Source organism: Apium graveolens, chromosome 3 (assembly GCF_009905375.1).
Source record: "Apium graveolens cultivar Ventura chromosome 3, ASM990537v1, whole genome shotgun sequence".
In the NCBI taxonomy this organism is placed as follows: domain Eukaryota; kingdom Viridiplantae; phylum Streptophyta; class Magnoliopsida; order Apiales; family Apiaceae; genus Apium; species Apium graveolens.
Window position 1 is genome coordinate 296,903,864 of NC_133649.1, and position 11,565 is coordinate 296,915,428.

Genomic DNA, 11,565 nt, shown 5'->3' on the forward strand with positions numbered 1-11,565 from the left:
GTAGCTGGCACAGGCTGCTGTTGTCGCTGATAATTATTCACATACTGAACAGATTCATTGACAAGAGAACACTGATCCGTAGCATGAGAACCTGCACAAAGCTCACAAACCATAGCTATTTGATTAACTCCATATGTAGCTAGAGAATCAACCTTCATCGACAGCGCCTGGAGCTGCGCTGCAATAGCGGTGGCTGCATCGACTTCTAGAATACCTGCTACCTTCCCAGGCATCATCCTCTGAGTTGGGTTTTGATGCTCATTTGCAGCCATAGTCTCGATAAGATTATAAGCCTCGATATAGTTTTTAGCCCATAAGGCGCCTCCAGCTGCTGCATCGAGCATGGGCCGAGATTGGGCCCCCAAACCATTATAGAAACCAGTGATCACCATCCAATCGGGCATTCCATGATGTGGACACTTCCTCAATATTTCCTTGTAGCGTTCCCAAGCTTCGCACATAGATTCTGTAGGTTGCTGCGCAAACTGAGTAAGAGCACTCCTCATAGCAGCAGTCTTTGCCATCGAAAAAAACTTCACCAGAAACTTTTGTGCAAGATCTTGCCAAGTAGTGATGGACCCATCTTGTTCAGAATGTAACCAGTCCTTAGCTTTTTCCCTCAGTGAGAATGGGAAAAGCCTCAGCTTGATAGCCTCATCAGTCACGCCATTATACTTGAAAGTGCTGCAGATCTCGACAAAATTCCTTATGTGCATGTTGGGGTCTTCAGTTGCAGCTCCTCCAAAAGAAACAGAATTCTGCACCATCTGAATAGTGCCCGGCTTGATTTCAAAGGTGTTAGCTTGAATAGCTGGATGAAGAATGCTTGACTGAATGTCATCAATTTTAGGCCGAGAAAAGTCCATAAGAGCTGGATCAGCCTGAACAATACGATCACCCATATTTACTGGTTCTTTCTGCTCAGTTCCCGAATCCGAATCTTCAAATCTATCTTCTCCGGAATATCAAGAACTTCGTCCGTCTCCTCAGCTGTATCTAAAGTCCTCTTGCGAGTACGAGAACGAGTTTGCATAAACGCTCGCTTAAGTACCTGAAACACAACCAGAAACAATAAGTAACAACTACGTCCTAATCACTGAGTCCTAATGACCAATGATGGTAAGTACATAAACTAAACAAATACGCCGAGTCCCCGGCAGCGGCGCCAAAAACTTGTTAGGGCGAAAACACGTGCTAATATTCATGCAAGTATACGCGTTCGCAAGTAATATAGAATACTTTCTAGTTCGTTCCCACAGAGACTCGGACTAATTATTGTTTAATTAAACTCACGCACCAACGTATGATTACTTCTCAATGTTAAGACACTAACACTTAGAATTGTTGACTAAATATTAACTACAATTAATTACTTAATTAATCACTTAATTAACACTTCGAATTAACAATATTAAAACACTCATGAGATCACAACTTCATTACTACTTCCTTCAATAGTTATTGTTATTACCTTTAGCATGTGACAGTGATGATATTAATCGAATAACACAAAACTGATAAAAGCCAACTTTCATTGTACTCATACCATTCTACAAGCATCCACAATTAAGATAGAAGTTGAATAGGCATCAATTATGTTGAGTTCCTATATGTCTACAGAAATTGACAACACAACGAATTAAGCACAAGTTATTCCTTTTGATTACACAGGGCAAATAAAACTGTTAGAGTTACCCACTAATCATGCACATCATACATGAACCTATGCTAGCATGGCAAGTTCTAAATCTCAAGATCCACCGTCGCTTCACAAGAGATTAACACCCTATCTTATTTGTTCGCGACGCACATAAGACAAATACGCACAACCAATACTAGATATCATATAATCATCACACACTTAAAGTATTAAACAATTAATTAAAGAATTCCATAGTAAATCCGTTATGACCCCATGATCACGATTAGCCCATAGTAGCACTTATCGTCATCATGGGTTCATATGAAATCATGATAAACAAACACAAGAAAATAATAACTAAACTAATTATATTAAATCGGAGTACGTCACAAGAGTAATTAAGTTCAAAGTAAGAAAACTAGCATCCAACGTTACAACGAAATAAGAATCACAAGAAAGTATGCTTCCTCTTTGTTGTTGTGTGCTAAAATAGTCTTCTTCCTTATCTCCTTCGCTCCTTGCTTAATACCACGATCCTCTCTCTTGAAAACGTCTCCAAATCTACTTATATAATAGTCCCATAAAACTCAGATTACATAGAAGTTGGAAGCCAAACAGAAGTAGAAGTCTAAAATATTTTATCTTTTTTCCCGACCCTGCGCGGCCGCTCAGCATAGCTGAGCGGGCGCTCAGCTTTCTGCGCAGCTGAGCGGGCGCTCAGGACCCTACTGGAAAAATCCTGAGTTTGCTCCGTTTCTTCGCCATAATCTGCCCCTTTCTTTCCTCTCGCAATGGTGAACATATGCCAAGGCTTATTCTTGATGATTACTCCTCTGAAATGCAACTAATACCCTGAAATGCATAAGCACTAGAAAAACGCATCAAATACACAAATACTTGATTTCAAGGCACCAATTTAAGCCATTTTAAGATGTTCTAAGTGGTATAAAATGCCACTTATCAATATATACAATACTACTCCACAAATACTTCTAAACTAAATACCATACACTGAATCAGATTGCTTACATGTTCAAACCATTGTACCTTACACTTTGAAAGACCAAATCCTATAACCTTGAAACTTTGATTCTTTTGTTATCCATTTCTTTCACCATTTGATAGCCATATTTCATTTGTGAAGATTGAAACCATCTCATTATTGGACATCCAATATTGCTTATGATTTTGTTTATTGCTTTATATTATTTATTCTGTCATTATGTTAGAATTGGATTGTTTTATAAAAATCTGGACCAGATTCGTGGTCAGACCAGATTGGTGGTCAAGTTAGGCCAATGTGTGCCTTGGATCCAGTAATTAGAGCAGAGCTGTGCGCTTTGCTCAGGGTTAGTGTGTGACTGATCAGCAGCCTAACCTTGGTTTTTAAAAGAAAAATATAATATCCAATTCTAAATCATTATTCATTGTTCACTTGATACCATAACTCTTTTCACTTGATGATCATTATTCTCAGTCTTGTCAGTGTGACTTGATGAGCTAGTTAGCTCATTTGTGCGATGTTGTTTATGTTCTTTTCCAGTTAAGAAGGAACATGTTGGTAGCGAGGATCCCCAATCCAGTGCGAGAGCTAGGGGTCCAAGTTGATCGAGTTAAGCTAGCTGACAGCTTTTAGAATAGTTTAAGTTTATGAAGTTTGTAATACTGTTTAATAATCAGTTGTAAGTTTGAATAGTTGGGATTTAGGCGTTTGTAATATAAGTGTGTGTGTGTGGCTTGTGTGCATACTTTAACCTGTTGCGGTCCGTGGTAGTTGGTAAGTAGGGTCACTACATATTATTATTATTATCTTTATTATTATTATAAGCAGGTTATAAATAAGGTGTGTGTGTGTGGACCCCAAATTTCTGACCCGGGTTTGGAGGGCGCCACATATAATATGGGCATACCATACCACCTGCAAAGTGACAACTGAAGCCACCACATTCATGCTGGCTTATGCAGCTGAAGTTGTAGTACCCCTGAAGATCACATTGATCGCGCATGGGTTGAAGCTTATGAACCAGAGACAAATGAAGAAGGCATGAGGCTTGCTCTCAACCTCATTGTCGAGGTCTAAGACAAGGCTAATGCCCGCAATGCAGAACATTAACGAAGAGCCTCCCTTTGTTACAATAGAAGGGTGAAGGAAAGGTTCTTTCAGCAAGGAGACCTGGTCTTAAGGAAGATTGAGGTGTCGGGGGTCGGAGAGAGAGGAAAGCTAGCCCCTAACTGGGAAGGACCTTATAAGGTCAAGAAGACGTTAGGATGTGGATCCTGCAAGTTGGAAACCTTGAACGGTGATAAAGTGCCCCACACTTGGCATGCTTCAAACCTGAAGGTTTATTATATTTAGGACATTCATAGCATGTTTATAGTACTTAGTATTTGATATAAGAATAAGGTCGATGAAACCATCTTATGTATGGGTTGAACCCATTTTCAAGAGATATTATCTATGCAATTTTGTTTCTATCATCTTCTTTACCAAATTATTTACGCTCGAGCATCTAACGAATGCAAGTTCTGAAGGACCATATGCCGGAAATAAAAGACAAGCATGAAACGAAACCAAATTATGCACATAAATAGAGATCCTGAAGGATCAAAAGTTAAGTCCTGAAGGACCAGTAGGTTAAAGACTAATAGAATTCGAATAAATAAGTTCTGAAAATAAAAACCATATACGGCATTCAAAGCCATGCAAGGCCAACACAAATCATTCCTCCGAAGAACCCTCGGCCTATTCATCCCCGTCTTCCCTAGAGACTTCCTCCTCCTCTTCACCATTTTAATCTGAACCCGACTCGAAAGAAGAACTGCTACTCCCTGAAGCCGGCTCACGGATCCTCCCATAGAGAGCGACTTTAGAGTCGGGGCTTCCCGAAGGGGCCTTACCCTTGGAACTAGAACCTCCGCGGCTTGAACTAGATTGAGACCGTAGGAGGGAGTCTCGGGCACAAACCCGGAGGCCTTCCCAGATGGGTCCATAACAGGCATATCCCAGAGGCAAGTAAAGAGACCCGGGTCGACCACGTTCGGTTACAAGCTATGAATATATTTAACACCCATTTACCATCCTAAGGCCAAGTTCACGGGGCACATCTGGTTGTTATGGTAGTCCATCATCTGAGTGAATGTTGGGGGTCTATGATATGAGTCCACAAGTTCCCTCCACTCCTTCATCTTCTACATATCCTTGGAGCACTTCTTCTCCAAGGAAGCAACCTTGCCCTCAGCTTGGTGAGACTTAGACTCCCACTCGTCTGAAGAGGTCTTTATCTTGTTCATAGAGGTCTGTAATACAGCATAGTCATTCATCATCTTAATATTTTGGGTAGAGGATGCAGCAAAGTAAGCATTGTCCAGACAAGGAAAAGACATAGAGAAGTCATAAAAAGGCTAACTCGGATAAGGATTGGGATACTAAAACCGAACAGGACACGAAAAGGCTGAGCCCCCAACACAGAGTCCCGTCTGACCAGCACATTTTCGAAAGAATGATCCTGGCCGATCAAGACCGAAAGGGGCCGACCAGGCCACATGAAGGCCAGAGAGGCCGACCACGACATCCTACAAAGATGGTCAGAACCCTGATGGATTTTCCAGATACTTTCTTATGAAATTAATGGGAAATTCTGAAATAAATACACTTGAACAAAAAATATACAAGTTAAAATATACCTGGTACAAGGCATGAGCCCCCAGCATCTCGGCTTCAATCAACTTCTCACCCGAAAAGACGAACAGAAGATCAGGAGGAGTAATACAGTTCTTTGACCACTCAAGAGCTAGGACCGGACTCCCAAACATAGAGTCATTAGTCGAGATGCCCCATGAGGGTTCATAAGGAATTTTCACATTCTCGTCAAAGTCCTTGGCCCTCTTCTTTCCAGAAGCAGACGCTTTAAGGAAATCAGGGAACTTGCTTACTTGCTTGGCCGCGTCCCTTGTCATCCTCCCCATGACCATATCGCTCTTATCGGTCATGGCATCAAGAGCCTCAGCAGATGAAACGAAATAAAAGTAAAATTGATGTAAGAACAAACTTGCATAAATTAGAAGTAGAATAAAAATAAATACCTTTTCTAGGGAGGCCACTGATGCCAGCTTCGACGAGTTTGGTATCTGTAACAAACTTCCAACAAGGGGTTCTCCTGTCGTCATCAATAAGGCAATCACGGTCTTGAAGCTCGACATCTGAAAGATGAAGAATGTAATGTGCGTTGTCAACAAGACTACTGAAATCACGTCTGAAGTACACCCCTAAGTCTCCCTCTTTCCATTCCAAGACTACTAACTTCTTGTTCCAATGATGAATGGGGTTATGAAGAGAACTCATATTTATGATGTGGGAAACGCGAGGCTTATGTTGTATAGCGACCAAGCCAATCCTGTTTAAAGGAGATTCCTTCAACATAAAAACATTTCGGAACAGTGTGACACTCAGTGGGATGCCCAGGTCATTGCACCTCACTATGAAAATGATGATGAATGCCCGCCCATTGGGATAGAGCTGACATGGGTGAACTTTCAATTTAGCAAGAAGCTTTGGGATAAAAGGGTGCAACAGGAACCTTAACCCGTAATGAAGGGCTGCCTTGTACACGTACAATCTTTTGGGGCCGAAGTTGCAAGTCATCTCGTTAGGCTTAGCTCTACAAACTTTGTTAGGAATATGTTGTGTACTTGATGATAACTTGAACAAAACACTTAGTAGATTTTAATTAAGTGTATTTGTAGCTTTCAATAGATGATCATTTCAACATCCGTTGAAAGAGTAGCTTATATAACAATAAGTTTAGTAGCACATTCCTGCATATCCAAATAGCTCAATGTAACAGATGCTGTAGAATGTTTAGGACATGTTAAATACTAGATTGATATGCAAGATAGGTTGGTTAATTGTAAATATCATATGCCTTGTAATCTTGCATAAATGAAATGGAGTTAAGTGACAAGAAAACAGTCTCAACGGATGTTTCATAAAGCTTTCAATGGATGATCAACTGAAGCTTCAACGGATGATCAACCAAAGTTTCAACGGGTGATCAACCATAGTCTCAACGGATGATTCAATAAAGCTTCAACGGATGTTCAAATTCAAAAGAGCAGTTGATAGTGACTTGACAGTCACATGCGTTGGATGGATGCAAATGGAATGTGGCAGCCTATATGCAGGGTTTAGAGAACAAAGAAGCATTTTTATTTCCATGCTAAACAGAAGATATTCAAAGATGCTGGATTGTGAAATGAAGTATCATGAAATTAGACTTGTAATGTTTTGTCTTAATTACTTGTCTTTTTATCATGTAACTTGGTGATATATAAACCAAGTGTAGCAAGTTGAATGTCAACTAAGTAAGAGAGCAATATTCCATAGAAATAGATAAGGCAAAATCTGTAAAAAAAATCTCTAGAGTTGTTCAATTTGTAAGCAGCTGTGTACAACTTTGTATCACAGAGTTCTCTACATAATATATATCTCTGGTGGAAAAGTTAAATCCACCAGAAAGTTTTTAAGTACTTATATTTAAATGCTTTGTGTTTTAATTTCTAATCTATTTTCATTCCACACCATTGCAAGATCAAACACAGTTATTTATTTGTAGAAGAACATTTCTTAATACTAAAAAGAAGCCAGAATTCCATGCAACCCCCTTTTTGTAATTCTTGTTTATATTGTTTCAGAATTACAAACTTCTATACATTTGGGCCAGGGGTAACTCGACCAAATCCTCTCGACGTCCTCTTCATCGAGCACACTCTTGTGGTGGAATGCATCGAAATGGATAGTGCTTAGGTACTCATCGGACCGTTCGTTCATCATGCTCTTCAAGCTGTTGGAACAATGATTAATGGAAAAAAGGGAGACAAGAGCTATACCTTTCAAAGAGCGCATGGTAGCCCTCTTGTGCATTGCCTCCTTGGCTGAGATAGAAGATTTTCCAGGACCTTGAGACATCTTGGTAGAACTTGAAAGAAATTCTGAAAAATGTGAAGAGAACTTGATAGAAGATGAGAAATAAAAGTGTGAATGAAAATGAACACTTCTCATCTTCTTTTATAGGAAAAGAGCTACATGTTGCAGCAGGTCACAATACTGCCTGGTTCGCGTTAGCAGGTAACTCTCAAAAAACACCGGAAAGTGGTGAACAAAGCGATCAAAAGATCAAAAGAAAGGACATAATAAACGAAGAAAGTGATTTAGAGTGTCGCTTATCGTATTAGTCCTACAAGAAAAGCATGGCTGAGGCTAAAACACAAGTCGTTAGTCTTAACTGGAGATTAATTATGCTAATCATTATGATTAGCGAAACCTATGAAGATTAGAGCATGATCAGGATTTTAGCTGAGTAAGTTTTATGAAGAATAAAGCATTCACGAGAACAAGAGTAGAACGTCCACAAAAAAAAGTAGGACGCTCACCACAACAAGTTCGGAGAACGGTCGCCTCCCAACCACCTTGAAGGTGGTTCCATGGACGACCAAGAACAAGCTTGGCCGACCAGGCCACATTTGGGCCTTTTGGCCGACCAAGAACCCCTGTTGGTTTGCTCTATGGCCTTATGAAGGTTTCCCGGTGACCCTCCTAGGAAATTTCCTGAAAATTTACAGAAGTTCGGAGAACAGTCGGCTCCCGGTCAACCATGATCACCTTGAAGGTGGCTCCATGGCCGACCAAGAGCAAGATGGGCCGACCCGGCCATATTATGGGCCTTTTTGGCCGATGAGGACCTCCTGTAGGATGGGCTAGGCCCTTCTGAAGGTTTTTTAGAGGCCCTTCTGGGGAATTCCATGGAAATTTTTCAAAATTTGGCTATCAACGCGAATAAATTTCATAAAGGCCAGGACGCCTACGAGAACAAGTTCTATGAAGAACAGAATATCAGCGAGAACAAGTTCCGTGAAGGCAAGAACATCCATGGAAACAAGTTTCGTAAAGAGTGGGATGGTTACCGTAGCAAGTTCAGAGAACGTTCTCCTCCCGGCTGACCAGACCATCATGAAGATTGCTCCATGGCCGACCAAGAGTAAGAAGAGCCGACCATGCCACATTGTGGGCCTTTTTGACCGACTAGGACCTCCTGTAGGCTGGTCTAGCCCCCCTGAAGGTTTTATGGAGGCCCTCCTGTGAAATTTCTTGGAAACTCTTGAAAAATATGGCTCTCAGCGAAAATAAGTTTCATAAAGACTAGAACGTCTATGAAAACAAGTTAGAACAATTACAAAACGTTCATTAGAACAAGTACAGAATCTTTGGTAAAACGGGTACAGAACGTTCAGTAGAACAAGTACAGAACGTTCAATAGAATGAGTACAGAACATTCACTGGAACAAGGATAAAAGAACCACAAGGGGCTCTAGGACCACCATGAGATTAATTCCATGGCTGATCACGAGCAGAAAAACCTAGCAAAATGCATGAAGGGCTTGAATCCGGCGAGAAGGTTCTGCAAAAAAAATTCAGGACAACCACCCCTGGCCAGCAGGGGGTTCTGCCCCTTGGCAGACCAGGAGGGGCCGACCAGAATACATGGTGCCCCTTTTGGCCGAGCAGGACCTCCTGTAGGCTGGTCCAGAGGGTCCTGCAAAATTCCGGAGACCCTCATGCGAAAATATTCAAACTTTTTGCAAAAATTGGAAAAAATGGAAAAAATCAAAAAAATTGAAATTTTCAGGATTTTAAATTTAGCCCAGATTATGGCTGATTAGTGAGATTTGGCCCCGATTAGGGCCAATTAGTGTATATTACACGTAATTAACCTGAATTAAGGAAAATTAGTGACTCGTGTGACATAATTAGCCCCGAGTAGGGCCGTTTGACCTATTCGCTCACATGATTAGTGTGGATTAGGGATTATTAGTGTCTTGTGCATACTAATTAGTTCTGATTAAGATGGATTAGCCCTGATTAGGGCATGCTAGCTTCGATTAAGGCCAATTAGTGCATTCTAGCTTAAAATTAGGCTCTTTTAAGCCTGGTTAGCAACTTATACATGGAAATTAGCCCCGATTAGGGCCGATTAGCCCTGATTATGGCCTGTTTGCAGCTTTCGCCCTGTAATTAACCTTGACGAAGTTTAAGGGGTGATAAACGCTTCTTTTTAGTCCCGATTAGGACCATTTAGTGTTAAACACTATCCAATTAGCCTGTGCAAAGGCCTTAAGTGTGTATCATTGTAAATGTGTAGGTCGCTCCATATTTTACGATAAAAAGACGATACCTATGAAAGGACGATACCCATGAACGGCCGATACCCGAGAATGGTTGAAAGTACCCCGAGTCGCAAAGAGGCTATATTGTAACTTCCATGAAAACTCAGTTAGTTTCCCCGAAAGTTGGGGTCAAATTATATGGATAGAAAATACATCTGAAAGACACATTAGATGTCACATTAATTACACTTGGGCTTTTTATCCTAAGCCCAATACAGACCAGGCTGGTCTAGACTCGTAGCAGACTCAAGACGGCTCAAGTAGTTAAGGCCCACAAGTAGAGGTCGTGAAGGTCCACGAACATAAGTTGTTCGTGGGCTAGGCCCGATACGGCTTAAAGAGCAGGGACATTAGTCCGAAACGAACACACGCTCCTACAAGGAAGGATTTGGAATTCCTTCCCTTACAGGAATCCTAATTACCATATAAGTTGGAGATTTGTCCACCTAATCTCCCAACACAAGCTTTAGCTTGGGCTCATCTACCCTTCAACTGAAAACTACGTTTTTGGCTTAATTCTCTACAACACAGAGATACGTAGGCATCTTGTAAGGACAGACAGTCCCGAACGTGAGAACAACCATTAAAACTCGAAACTCACAAACCCTACCATTAATTACTAACGTACCTCGGTTTTTATTCCACAACAATATGTGATTTTAATTTGAGATATTATGATTAAAATATGTAAAAAAAATTATCAAAACATCGAAAATTTTATTTTTCGATGAAATTTGTAAATCGAGAAATTTTAAATTAAAATAGTAGTTAAAATTTTGATATAAATGTGCTCGAAAATGTCTTAAAAATTGAAGTAAGTTCATCTGTAATGTGCTAATGTGTAAATTTTAAATTTACAAATAAATGTCTTATTTTGAACTCCGTGGGGAGTTCTCTTTCTCCAGTTTGAGATCCAGCTGGCGTATATTTGTTTTTGATAAACAACCGGTTATATTAAAAAGAACCATCCACAGTATTTGAAGGATATTTAATACAGACCAAATAAACTAAAATAGCTCAAAAACTAAGAACCACATCAACAAGAGAACCTATTTCTAAGAAACCACAACAACAAGAGTTAAACTAGAGTTCACGGTGCTTTACCCTTCTGAGCAGCTTGCGAATCCCATAACTTCTCCTCCATCTCGTCCTATTGCAGTAGCACCTGCTCGACATCCTTCCCATCTTCACTTAGTTTAAAATTATAAATCTTATCAACTGTCTCTTCATACTCATCACTGGCGATCCGATGCCTGGCTCTCGACCTCGAGACTTCTACTTACCCCCTCAAATCTGCACAAAAACTCGTCTAAAGTCTCATGAAGCTCATTATCCATGATATAAAAAACGGACACCCTCTTGAAAATCTTTTTGTCTAATCCAATTAATTCCTCACCAAAATAACCATCCAACTTAGATGGTTTATAGTTTTCAACCATGTTTATAAAATCCATACTATGTAAGCCAGCGTTGTTGAAAGTGTGGCCCTCCAATATCTTGCCTTTTTCTTACTCCACTTACTATAAACAGCATCCAGTTTAGCCTTCTCAACAGCCACGGGGTTAGACATATCAACAGGACCCCCAACGTTCATTGGGACGTGGTTCATCTGAACCATAGGCTTGTTAGGAGGGGAGACCTCAGCCCAAGCCTCACTTAAAGGACGAGCAAAAGAGTTATGCAAGTTATCACCATTGTTATAA

General features: G+C 40.5%; 1 non-coding gene across 1 annotated transcript; it reads left to right on the forward strand.

The window, feature by feature from the left end:
• Nucleotides 1–402: 402 nt before the first annotated feature.
• Nucleotides 403–509, forward strand: LOC141715772 (small nucleolar RNA R71). Its single transcript, XR_012572522.1, has one exon. It is a non-coding gene; the product is annotated as a small nucleolar RNA R71 (small nucleolar RNA).
• The last annotated feature ends 11,056 nt before the right edge of the window (nucleotides 510–11,565 follow it).